Source organism: Thermobia domestica, chromosome 8 (assembly GCF_964235325.1).
Source record: "Thermobia domestica chromosome 8, izTheDome1.hap1.1, whole genome shotgun sequence".
Taxonomy (NCBI): domain Eukaryota; kingdom Metazoa; phylum Arthropoda; class Insecta; order Zygentoma; family Lepismatidae; genus Thermobia; species Thermobia domestica.
Window position 1 is genome coordinate 39,747,018 of NC_137461.1, and position 13,574 is coordinate 39,760,591.

A 13,574-nucleotide genomic window follows, 5' to 3' on the forward strand; every position below is an offset into this window, starting at 1 on the left:
ATTTCCCTTGCAGCGGCGTAGCCTATCGATTTTCAGCTAGGGCAGATAAGATTGTCAAGTGTCTTTTATATTTTTTTTTCCATTCAGCAATATTCTAATGCTCTACTCCAATTACGCAAAATGTACACTCCCACTTCAGACAGGCCGTTCTAGCCTACAGCAGCTAGAGACATTTAGGTTCTAGCAGCGAGTTTTTAACAAATTTACAAATTGTTCATTATCATATCTTATCAACAATATATATATGTATATATATAATGGTTTTTATATTTAAGCAATACAAGTTTGACAGCGTCATGGCCGAACACATTAAAAGAACCATGGGAGGACAAAATAAATACCATTAGTAAGGAAAAGATGTCCACAAAAATTTTATTCCAATTCTTAGTAAGTAAATTGAGAGTAAGATACTGTTTTTGTTGAGAGCTGCAACATATACTATAATGCTAGACTGTACACCAGATATTTCTGGTACAGAACAAAGGATCGTTCGTTTTGTACAAATTACATACAGTAATGGAGCATAGCTTGTAAAAATTTGCGAACACTTTCTTGGTTTCGTACCAGTAAAAGACATCACTGGTCTAGAACTGACAGAAGTAATAATTAAACAGCTAAAAGAAATGAACTTCTATCGAAGACATGAAGGGCCAAAGATGTGACAATAGTTCTAATATGAAAAGCAAAAATAAATTCCCAGGCCCTCTATGTTCCTTTACTAAACTTTGTCGTTAACGATGCGGTCACGACATCTCAGTCCACCGTTTCATTTTTTTGTATAGTTAAAAAAAAATGATTTTTTTTTCTGCGTCAGTTCAACGTTGGGACACACTAAAGGAACATATTAGCAGCCTCACATTAAAACCATTCAGCACCACAAGATGGGAGAGCCGAGTTGATTCTCTGACTCCATTTAGATATCAAATAGAGGTTTATGATACCTTACTTTAAACAAGTAACGACAATAGAATAGATAGAATGACCGCGCATGATGCTCTGTGTATAGCAAACCAGCTGCGTGGCTTTACTTACCTTTGCTCACTCGTTATTCGGTATGACTTTTCACTCCACATAAACATAGTAAACAAAAGTATCCATGTGTTGGATGCAATCGGGTTTCTTCAAAATATATTTAAGTACTTTGAGAGGAGCAGAAATTATGCAAAGTTCAACTTTACTTAGTTGATGCGATGGAGTTGGCATCAGCATTAGATATGGATGACCCACGGATAGGTAATGCAGTGCAAACTCGAAGTCGAAAGAAGAGACGATTTCAGTACGAGCCAGAGGATGAAGCTATTGAAGATCCACATAACAAAATACAAGATCGATTTTTATTACAAATTTCTAGACGTGATTGTGTTAGCTTTAAGAGAAAGGTTTGAGCAACTTAAACACCACTGCGAGTATTTCGATTTTCTTTAAGATATAAGTAATCTGAATGATATGCCACCTGAACTTTTGTCTGAAAAGTGCCTGCATTTTAATACGCAAAGAATCGAAAGATATTAACCCCAGTCATTTGAAAGACGAACTGAAACTATTAACCGCTATAATTAAGCCTAAAAGTTCACCAAAAGAGACTAAAATTAATTAAGGAATATGACTGCACCCTATGTCGGTGTTGCAGTTATGATTTTGTTTACCTTACCAGTAACCGTGGCAAGTTGAGAAATTTTTCGAAACTTACTCTAAGCTTATTAAAAACTATCTACGTTCTTCCATATCTCAAACACGTTTAAGTGTCTATCAATGGAACATTAATTGGCTGAAACATTGGACTACGTGAATGTGATAAAAGAATTTGCTCATAACAAAGCAAAAAAAAAAAAAAAAAAAAAAAAAGTTTTCTCAATTAAAGTATGTTAAATTTGAGTATTTCTATTGTGTTTTAGTACATAATAAGTCTTAAGCTAATTATTTGCTTTTGCCGTAATACAATATGATCTTTTTGCTCCATGCTATATTGGAAACATCTTTTGATATAAAATAAGCTTAAAAATTAAAATTCTTAGTCGGACTAAAGCATATATTTAAAAAATTCTGTATGCTCTGTTGTAGACTATATCACGTACAGCGAAATCGAGCATACTGAATATTGTGCCATGTATGGAGTCGTTTAAATATTACGTAAGCATTCGAGAGAGGTAGTTCAATTTTTTTTGTTTAATTTTCCTTTTCATATATGTTTTTAAATATGGTATCTTACTTTTCTTAATACCTGAACCTTCTGTCTTCTGTCAAAATAAGGTTTGCGGATTAAAGGGGCGGCATTTGAAAGTACCGCCCAGGGCGGCAAAACTGCTAGCGCCGGCCCTGATTATTCGTAACATAGGGTCCCCTTGAAATAGTCGGCTCCAGGGCCCCTAAAGCCCTAATCCGCCCCTGCCGTTATCACACACTGAGGCACGTACGTAGGAATGTATTTCGCGGAGAGGAGATCCAAATTAAAATTGAGAATAAATTATATTAAAAAATGTAAAATCACCACTAAAATTAATCTAAATTTACTGAAAAGTCGGACCTTTTAGGAATCTGAACCCCAGAACCCCTATCCTGCAGACCCTTGATACTTACCGCGACCGGTCGAAGATAGTAGGACTAGAAATATATACAGTTCCAATAGAATCTGTGCTTCACAGACCAGATCCACCGAAAAAATAATACTGCATTTCTGTTATCTAACTCATTAATGTTATTAGTAAAAAACAAGTTGGAGGGACGATTGTACTGTCCGTCTCTCATGTGGATCGGACATTGTACGGACTTAGCCGTCCTATAAAACCTCCCTTACGTGTGAATCAGGCTAGCGTCCAGAAATATTTTGTTGGGAGGGGTGCAAAGTTCGGGGAGTCCAATATTATAAGACACTATGTTTATCTGGTATCGAACAGATGTTATTATGCAATCGAAAAAAATGAAAATTAACATTTAAGTACTGGTACCTATATTCTCACGGAAAATAATAAAATTAAATTATTTTTATCAGAATGGAAATAGTACTGATGATGAATAGACTAAGGTCAAATCTTTAATCAATATCAAGTATGTCCCTGCTAAACAAGTATAGTTTTATTTTTAAAAAGTGTTCATAAGTGTTTGTCAAATAACGAAGTTTTTCGGAGGAGAGGGATCAGGACCCGGTGGATTCCCCGTGGGCGTGTCCCTGGTATGAATACCATAGTATAAAAGTCTATAATGCATCGATGTCTTAGAACTCATTCCTTTGATATGAATGATACTGGGTTCGATTCATGGTATTGATTCCGGACTTAATTTTCAATCGACTAGAAAGCATGCAATAATGGCACTCAGTGACAGGCCGGTAGCCAAACCCAAAAATGTAAGGGTGGGGGGAGGACGATCCAACCATGTTATAGTTCATCACCATATAGTTTATTTGCAAGCCTACCGTGGAAATTTTATGGGGTACGGTAAACATTTATCGGGGCTCGGCCCCCCTAGACCCCCCCCTTGAATACGGGATGCTGGGTGACCATGAAGTGACCAAGCACGTATCAAGAAGTTTAAGAACCCAGTCTGATCTGCCACATTTGAGGAGTCTAATTTTTAATTTATCACCTTCCTACAGAAGAACTTGAATACTTTTAAAGACGTTATTACATATTGCTAAAGTGCGCCAAGAGGAAAACGAGAGAATGAAATTTGAGTTTTCTACAGCAGGCCTACAATTATTAACTCAATATAAGTACCGGTAATATACATTAATGCTGATTTATAAATTATTTCCTAAGAGAAACAACAACCGGAAAAATAATATGAAAACACTGAAGGCCATCATTGCTAAAAAGGAAATAAAAATTTTGTAAACCTCCATTGAAAGTGAACATGTGTGCATTGGTACGTAACAGAGCGTGAACCATATAAAAGTAAAAATAAGATCATAATAACGTAAGAAAATCAGGGTTTCACTTAGTTCAAGGGATTGAGGAACATCGTTGTTCATAAATGGTTCTTATTTTTCCTGTAATAATAAAGAGCATGCTTTTCCAATGATGAATTCACTGACGGATCTAGGCCAGGGCCGGGGGGTCTATCTAGGCCCGCCAATTTTTAAGTGACAAAAATAATTTAAGCTATTATTTATATATTTTTGAAAGTTTATAGTAAACATGATATAACTATGATCGTCTGGGTTCTAACTGGCCCCCTCAGTTTTTACCTTCCATATCCGGCTCTGGATGAATTCATATTCATTTATTATATTATTAGGAGGCCTCATCCCGGCGAAATTAAAATACCGCTAATTTTACAGTAATTATGTGATATCTTCAAATAGATAAAAGATAATCGAAATGTGAAACAAGAGCGCCCTATACAATATCATTTTACATGAGATACCATTATCACGACTCACTTATCTGCTTTCGATTTCGAGCCATTTTGAAAATCGGCATTTATTTTCGCGTTTCTAAACGGCTGAAAACACAAAGCCACTAGGTGAGTTGTGATAACGATACCTCACGCAAAATAATATTATCTAGGGCGCTCTTGTTCGACATTTCAATTATCTTTTATGTATTTGAAGATATCACATAATTACTGTGAAATTAGCGGTATTTTAATTTCGCTGGGATGAGGCCTCTTAATGCTGTAGGAAACATATGGATCGTTCAGAGCACAGGGGAATCAGGTCCAATGACCAGAGTTCAGAAAGAGAAGGAACAAAGTTTGTACGGCACGCTTAAGTAGAGGGTGGACCAAAAGCGTAACTTGGGGATACGTGGTCGCTTCATGGTCACTCAGCGCCATTTGGAAGAGGTAATAACTAAATTAGTTCATGCAAAAAGGACTTTAGTCACCAAAATGGCGAAATTGAATTAACATCGGATGTTTGTTCCTATTGGGTACACCTATGTTACTGTGCATAAAGAGCTTCATTTCATTCGTCTAATATTTTATAAACAGATGTAAACTTTGATTATTCTAGACAGCATGGGCTTGAGTCAGTGACTGAAGCCCTTTCAGCATGGAGAATTATATTTGTTTTATGTTAGCGATAATAGCTACTGATTTGATTCCATTCAATTGGTAGATCTGCAACGTCTGGTATCTGGCAAAAACGTCTTAACACAGTTTTGTGTTAAAAAAAAAAGAAAAAAAAAGAGCAAGAAATTAATAACTAAACAAAAGTGCATGCATACAGGGCTTTGCCTATAATTTACACGCAAGAAGGGCTTCAGTCCACACAAGAAATCTTTTTTTTTTTTTTAAATCATGGCAATGAGCACAAAATTGGTTTTCCTATGCAACATTCGATAAATGTAATTTTTATTTATACGGAAAAAATTGGTTCAGCTTGATTTTATAGTTTCAAAACTGTAATGTTTTTCTTCTTATTTTTTTTTCAAAACTAAGTTTGTTTGACTCAAGACATGTTTGCATTAACTAATTCAACTGTGAAGAACTATTATATTTATAATTAGTTTCCATTAATATTTTACACACTTAAAGACGAAAAATGGGAGATTGTTTACGCCTCAGTGTGGAATATAATCTTAGTTAGGTTTCCCCATTATGAGCTTCACAGATACCAACGACGTATCTAGGGTGGGGCAAGCAAGGCACGTGCCATGAACGCAGCTGCCAGAAGGGCGCAAAGTTGTCATGCCGTGCTGGAAGAGTTAGCAGCTACGCTACAGATGAGCTTCATGAGCGTCAATATGCCTGTCTTGTCTTAAGTATATAGCTCTTTAGGTGATCACACTTGATTCACTTTATCTTCTCTTGAAATGAATTTGAACATGGCGGCGTTCACTGAAAGCTGGAGTTCACTGTTAACTGAAAGCTTATTGCCTGCCGTCCATGATTGCATCCCGATACGTCTCAGAAATGTCGCATGCCGCATGAAGTAGCAGTTTGTGTCATATCATATTCACTGCTCAGATGATATCTGTTGAACGCAACAAAATTTACATAAATGATTTGCGGTTTTGATATTATGACAACGCAGTTGTGATGGTAGGACTTCAGTGTAGCTGTTAATCAAAGAATTATGGAGAACAATGTCTGGTATTGTCTGTAAACTGTTACTATCACTTTTACTCAATACACTGTGTTGTAGTTCTGACACTAGCGACTTGGGAAACAAATTCTGAAACCTCGACTATTCTTACATCAGTGATATTGATACACAGCAGTCACATGAAAGATGTTGGTCTCTAAAATGTTACGTACAATACGTACAGCGCTCGAAAAAACTCACGGTCTAATTGAACGGTACAGAGTTGAGGGCGTGAATCTCAGTTTGTGAATCGCTATCCTATAGTGCTAACTATTGCTGGTTTGATTTCCACGGGCGCATTGTCTTTTGACGATTGGCCCGCAACTATATATTCGTCCCACTATCGGAGCTAGGGCATCATGCTCACTAAGTTGGCAGCTGCAGAAAGATAGTTTAGCACCAAAGTTTTTCGCATTTAAAAGCACCAATGGATCAAGACTGATTGAGTTTCCTTCCTCTACTAAATATAGATACAGAACGTATGAAAAGAGTTTGAACTTGAAACAAAGGTAAAAGCATTGTAATTTGTGTATGCAAAAATACGATAAATCATAGTCAGAAGTGGGACAATAAAATGTCTTCACTTTTTTTCAATAATTATTCTTCAATTATTTTATTCAATAATAATAATAATAATAATAATAATAATAATAATAATAATAATAATAATAATAATAATAATAATAATAATAATAATAATATATTAATTAATTATTATATGAAGTATCCCCCTACATGATAGTAATATATGTACTTGTGTTTATAGAGGAAGAGGGGGTCAAATTTGGCTAATTTACTTTTAGTTTCAGAACGGTTCCATATAAAGCAAGATATATTTTACTGAAGAGGTCTAGAAGCATAATTCTTGTTCGTATACATGATGTGTGCAGCATGCAAATGGACGTGGTACTGTTGTGGGGGAGGGGAGAGAATGTCTAATTCAAAGAATATTTTTTCTGTGCATTTTTAAATACTTCCTACATAAAACGAATTCATTACGCAATGGCAGCAATGGCTACCATTTCTTATATTATTGTCACGAGTATGTGGCCTACACATTAGCATCATTTTGTCAGCGCAGGTGACTGCAAGAGTTGACAGGCCCCGCAAAGTGAATATTTTCATATTCTTTTTTATTGATTTTTATGTCTCGTTTCTACAAATACGGCGGGAATTTCACGAATGTTACTTCGTTCGAATCTGTGGTCTATAAGCTTCTCACTGTGTATAAATCATGACTCTGTGATAATTAGGAGGGTCACCAGAGCCCCGAACGTGAGAGTCTACCATTTTGTTAAAATCCCTGGCGGGCGTCTAAAGGTTAATTGTGTTGTTATGCCATAGATACTAATCATTGTTAGCTATCAATATTGCAGATAGAGATGTATCTTGAAAACTGTTTAGTTAAAAAATGTCATTTTCTCCTTGTAGAGTAGTCACTGCTCTTTTCTATGAGTTGTATTGTATTTTTCAGAGTATTTCTTCTAGCTTATGATGTGAAAACTGTTCAGAAATGTTCAAATACTTCACTTGAATTTCTGTTGGTTTAGTTGTACGCACATTGATGTAGAGAATTTCGTTCAGTAATTGCTGTTATAATAAGAATATAACTCTGCTTGTAATTTACTTCATGCAGAAATCCTGCGGAGGATGGGTTGTTTGTTAGAAAATTAAATTAGCTTCTTCAATCTGATATTTTAGTTGTTTTAAACATGTCCAACCACCATCGAAAAAAAAAAAAAACATTTAAAACAATTTGTTTAAATCGTTTAAAGCAAACTGAATGAAACAACAGCCCTCGTTTAAAACATGTTTTAAACACTTGTTTTAAACATTTTGTTTTAAACATATCAACCCTGGTTTTCAGGGGACAATACAGGAAGAAGTCTGGCCTTATCTTCGATGTTATGAGAAGTCTGCAATAATGAAGATAAACGGCAATTCACGATGGGCTCGTCCCAGACCAACTGATTATTTCGACTTTCAGGAGCCGGGAGTCTGACCCAACTAAATTTGACCATTTAACTATGCAGTCCAGCACATCGGAGTTGGTGACTTCTTCGTTTTCCCTCTGAAGGAGGGTTCCGATCAAATTGTCTTGAACTATTGAAAGAAGCTAAAGAAGACGGGGTAGCGAAATCTTTGGCGCGACGAATTCCAAGACCTCCGTTTATGATTGGTAACGATGCTTGCAGTCATACTTCATCTCCAATCATGTTTTAGGAGCGTTGTCGAGTTTTTCCAGTAAATTATCATCTCTCCAGGATGGGAAACAGTGTTGCCAACAACCTCTGAAGAAACTAGGCTAGATGGTCTTCAGAAATAAGCTTTTATACGAAAAAAAAAAAGGCTAGATTTTGAACTGCTAACCTATAACCCACATTGTAGATTTTAAACCCCTTTTTGTGAGTAGGATTATAAGTGAGTTACAGTAAAGTGAGAAATGTTGAATTTTATTCGCTGAAGACTAACAAACAACATACCGGTACATGACTAAATTACAATAAAATCCATCAACTCATCTGATTTGTGAAAATCTACAGCCAAATTATCAGTTTAATGGAAATAAGTCATCATCGATGATACCATAGCTAGCCGAGGCGCTGGAACTGGATGCACCATCGTTGGATTGTGGATTTGTTGTGTTTACGTAGCCTGCCATTGTCCGAATTTTCAGTAGTACTTCTTTCGGCAGGTCATAGTTCTTATAAACACTTCTTATTTCTCCGTACATCCACATGAATCATCATGATTGCATTGAGAGTTTTGAAGCTAATTAGATATCCTATTTGTTTCCTTAATAAACAAAAACAATCTTTGTAGCTTGAAGAATCGAACAGCTTACTAAATTTGTATTAGAAAGCTTTCATTCTTGCAATGAAATGTAAAAATTAAAATAATTAAAAAGTAGCAAATAATAGGGCCATTACGGGAGCGACATTCAAATTCTGAGTTGATAAATATAGTTAAATAGTTGTAAATCTGTGGGTGGGGAGAGAGAAGAAGAATGAAAAAATGTTACGTAATAAAACGCCGTCTGTTTAGATAAATCAATTAATACGTTGGTATATAATGAGAAATAGGCTATTTTTTTTTAAAGTTACTTTATTTTCAAAGAAAAAGTATTTTTACAATTAATTTAACGGCTAATAAAAAAAGTCAAAAATGGCAAAAGGAGTTTCATAAAATAAGCTTATTTGAGGTTATAAGCATTTCGTAAATTTGTATGGCTAAATACCTCTCTAAATACGCTAGATTTAGCCAAAAATAGGCTAACTTGGCATCACTGATGGGAAACACCGCAGAAAATATAACCTTGGGATTGAATTATTGAACTTGCTTTTTTATTTACAGTGCTTGTTACAAAGCAAAAACAAGTAAGTATGTTTGTGAGTAATTCTAATATTCCAGCTTCAAAACATTTAAGAGAAGTTATGGGTTGTACGTATAAATATTTAGGCACTAAGATTTAGATATTCTCAACTCCATGATAAACGTAAAACGCATACCTGCCAGTCACACTAATTTCCAAATGTTCACAGCCAAGCTAATTGTTACACTGCCACCTATCTGACGCCAAGAAAATGTCGCTATTGCAGATGAGACGAAAGTTTCGGGAGAACAACTAATTATATTGAACAAAGCAGTAGAAAAGAAAAGATATAATTGAAATGTTGTAAATGATGTACTGGTGGGGATAGTGAGAGAAAGTAGGGGCGAAATTTAAACTCTTGCTCTATGCGCTGTTAATAGCAGATACGCCATTGCTGAAGACTACTGCATTAATACAGGAGCGTCATTTCAGATTTTGCTTGGGGGGGGGGGAGACCCTTTGATATAAGTAAAATTTCGCGTTTTTCACTGATTTACTACTATTCTATTAATAAAATCTATATACATCTCAAACTCAGGGGGGCAAATGCTCCTCCCTGCCCCCCCTAAATGACGCCCCTGCATTAATATCACTGTGATCTTTGTTAAGGATAGCTGGAATTCCTTGGAACAATCTATAAAAATGCATTTGTCTGTTGTTGAGCGAATATCATACGAAAACAAATTATTTCGTTGTGCTTTTTGAAATGTTGAAATCAAACACGGAACAAAATAATCAGCTTTACTGTGAAAAAGAGTTGATTTAACGTATTATATGGATCATGCAATGGCTTGTCTTCATATCATGTGGAAAATGTCGTTTGACTTTTTCGAGGTCCGAGTTTTGATTATCTGTAAATTCCGTTTTGAATGTTCGGGGCTTTCGCAATTTCTTTGGCATGAACTACAATATTCTGGAAACCTTTATCATTTCATATGTTCTCAAGAAAGTACTTGGGTTTCTCATGTTCATCAACTGTCTGCTAAATGCCTAGAACACACCATTAACTACATTAAAACACACACACAAACAAAAAATCTTACAGTCCAATAATTTACTATTCAATGGAAGTAGTGTTTCTTCCGTAAACATTTTAAGTCCTTGTATGCATCTAAAAGGGGATCGTAGACTTCATCTAACGGGTAACAAAATAGATTGACAGCATCAATATGGCTCTTCCACCTTGTATCACAAAGTTATTTTAAAGTGAAATTGGATATTTATTTCTGTAGAAGAGACCTACTATATGTGGAAGTAGAAACATAAATATACATTTCTTGTATTACAATATACAAAGAATAAAGCTACATGTTCACTGTAAGACATTGCAGAATCAATGACCAGGTGCAACGACCAAACTCAATGAAGAGGTGCTACAACTGACGAAGGAAGGTCGTAAATTCACGTTTAATATTCTTTTACTTTTTTTCTTTTTTGAACACATGAACATATCAACAACTATTAATTTTTTTCTCCATATCTCAATACGGTACTAAACCGTTGCATGAATTGACAAATTTGCAAGAACTTGACCATTGGACTATTTCCAAATGTAACTGTTGCTCTAAGAATCATACTCCTGCCTCTGAATGTTGCTTCGGCAGAACTTTCTCTAAACGCTCTACATATAAAGATAACCAAGAAAGTTCTGTCGCATTTTGTTTAGGTTTGTGTTCAGTTGGCCCACCGTGAGATGAATGCGAATGGTCAGTTGTTGTCAGTTGTTGGTGTGGATGCCTGGTTCTGGCAGTTCAACTACACCGTGAACTTGCGTGCGGACAGAGTGAACATGGGACCTCCACAGAGCGTCATAAGGGCACGTATGCTGTACGAGTTCAAACTGGTGTTAAATGCCGCTGCAGCGCGGCGGAAGATATGCCAGACTTTTGGTACGGTTGTGACTAGGCGGACAGTGCAGCAATGGTTTAACAAGTTTATGACGGTGAAGAAACACACGAACATGCACCACGTGCCGGAAAACCAACACATGTACAAAATGAAGGTTTTCATTCAGCAATTGAGGCAAACAATGGCAAGATATGTCAGAAACTGGGACTACAATTCAGTGTGAGTGGAGACATCATTCGGCAACACCTCCATCAACTTCGGAAGCACTACAAGTTGGTTCTATGGGTCCCACATGATTTGACTCCGGGCCAGAAAGCAGGGCGAGCAGACTCCTGTGTTTCTTTGCTGTCTCGTTTGAGGAAGGACCCATTTCTGGACAAGGTGTTGACATGTGATCAGAAGTGGGTCTTGTACAAAGCTACACGGCGCCGTCATCATTACTTAGCATCCCATGAACTTGTTCCAAAACAGCCGAAGCCAATACTGTACAAGTAGAAGGTCCTCCTGTGTGTTTGGTGGACTGCTTGCGGTATCGTGCATCGGAAACGTCTACCAGCTAGTCCGAGAATCAATGCAACTGTGCACTGTCAGCAGTTGAGCCGTGTTCATGAAAATCTCAAAACTCTGGAGCCAGCACCTCTGAACCGCAAAGAGGCCCTTCTGTTACAGGACAACGCTAAGTCCCATTTGGCTAAGATGATTCACGACACCATTCTACGCATTTTATGAGAAACACTATTGCATCCGCCATACTCCTCGGACATTGCACCGTCCAATTATCCTCTGTTCCATTCCTTGGATGATCACCTTAGAGGACGCCACTTCAAATCCCTAGTAGAGGTGCAAAATGCAATTGATACCTTGTTCGCTTGAAGGTCCACCAAGTTCTACCGCCTTTCAGAACGTTCGCAGAAGGTCATCGATGCTGATGGGGGCTATTTTTGATCTTCCAGGTACGTCTTAGGTGACATATCGATGTTCGAAGGTGGTGGGTGAAAAAGCGATAGAACTTTCTTGGTTACATTTATATTTAAATATCTACGATCAACAATAACGCAGGAACATCTTATAGATTTTTCCATTATGTTAACTGATCTAATATTACTGCGTGGACCAGAAACGGATATTTTATTTAAGAACTTTACAGAGAAAAACACAGAAAATTTATTTAACTTAAAAACATACAATTTATATAGATCTAAGTAAATGCAATTTGTTGTATTATTTTCTTCTTTTCAGGCACATTTCATCCCTTTACGATCGTTTTGTTATATAAATATTTGTAAACAAACGTTCTGTCATATTATTCATCTTGTAAATCAATGTTAGGTACTACACTGAGAAAAACATGTATGTAGCGTACGTAAAATCATATGTTACATTTGTAAAGCCTGTAGCATTTGTACTTAACGTACTGCAAGCCTATGACTGAAAACGCATGTTTTATAATACTTTCTGTAAAAGTGTTCCGTCTGTACGTACTTCCCATATGAAACAATAGGCAGTCAGGATCTCACATACAAATGGACGTATATAACATATAAATGACGAAGGTAACATACATATATGTATGTAACATAAGGAAAACTGTTAGATGTCAGACATCCTGCAACGGCATGATGTAACATATAAGGGCAGTGCTATGTAACATACGGATAACGTATGCTCCGTACTGATTTCTGTAGTAAGCAAGAGGATTCCGTATATTTGTACAATATACGGCTGTCCGGATTTTTCTCAGTGTAGTATTATAAACCATTGTTTCTTTCATCATTCTGTTGTTCTTTTAATATATTACACAGAATAATGTGTATGTTTATGTACACTTAATTCATGTGTGTTTCGCATATCATTTACTACAATATTTGCCTTGTAGAGAAACCAGACTGCGTTGGCTCAGTGACAGAGCGTTCACCTAGGGTGCATGGGGACCCTGGTTCAATCTCAGCTCGCGCCAAGTAGACTTTGTGATGGACAAACATCTTGTGTGTGGGTTTTCCCAGGGTTCTCCCACATTCTTTATTCTACCATTTCATTCATTTCTCATTATCATCGTCTCCTTTAGCCCATAGGGCATAAACGTGGGACGTCAAACTTTAAGATTACATTTCATTTCATTTTTGTAAAGAAACCACACTATTCTCCAAATTCTGACTGATTTTAGTGGACTCTGACTTAATACGTTAAACTTTATAAGTAAACTACTTCTAGATAGTATAGAAGGAAATTATGTTGATCAAATGGAAATCCAAAAGTACTAAAGAGGGTAGAAGGAAATAGATTTGCTTAAAACTGCGTATAAGAATTAAGACAACCATATCATATTGT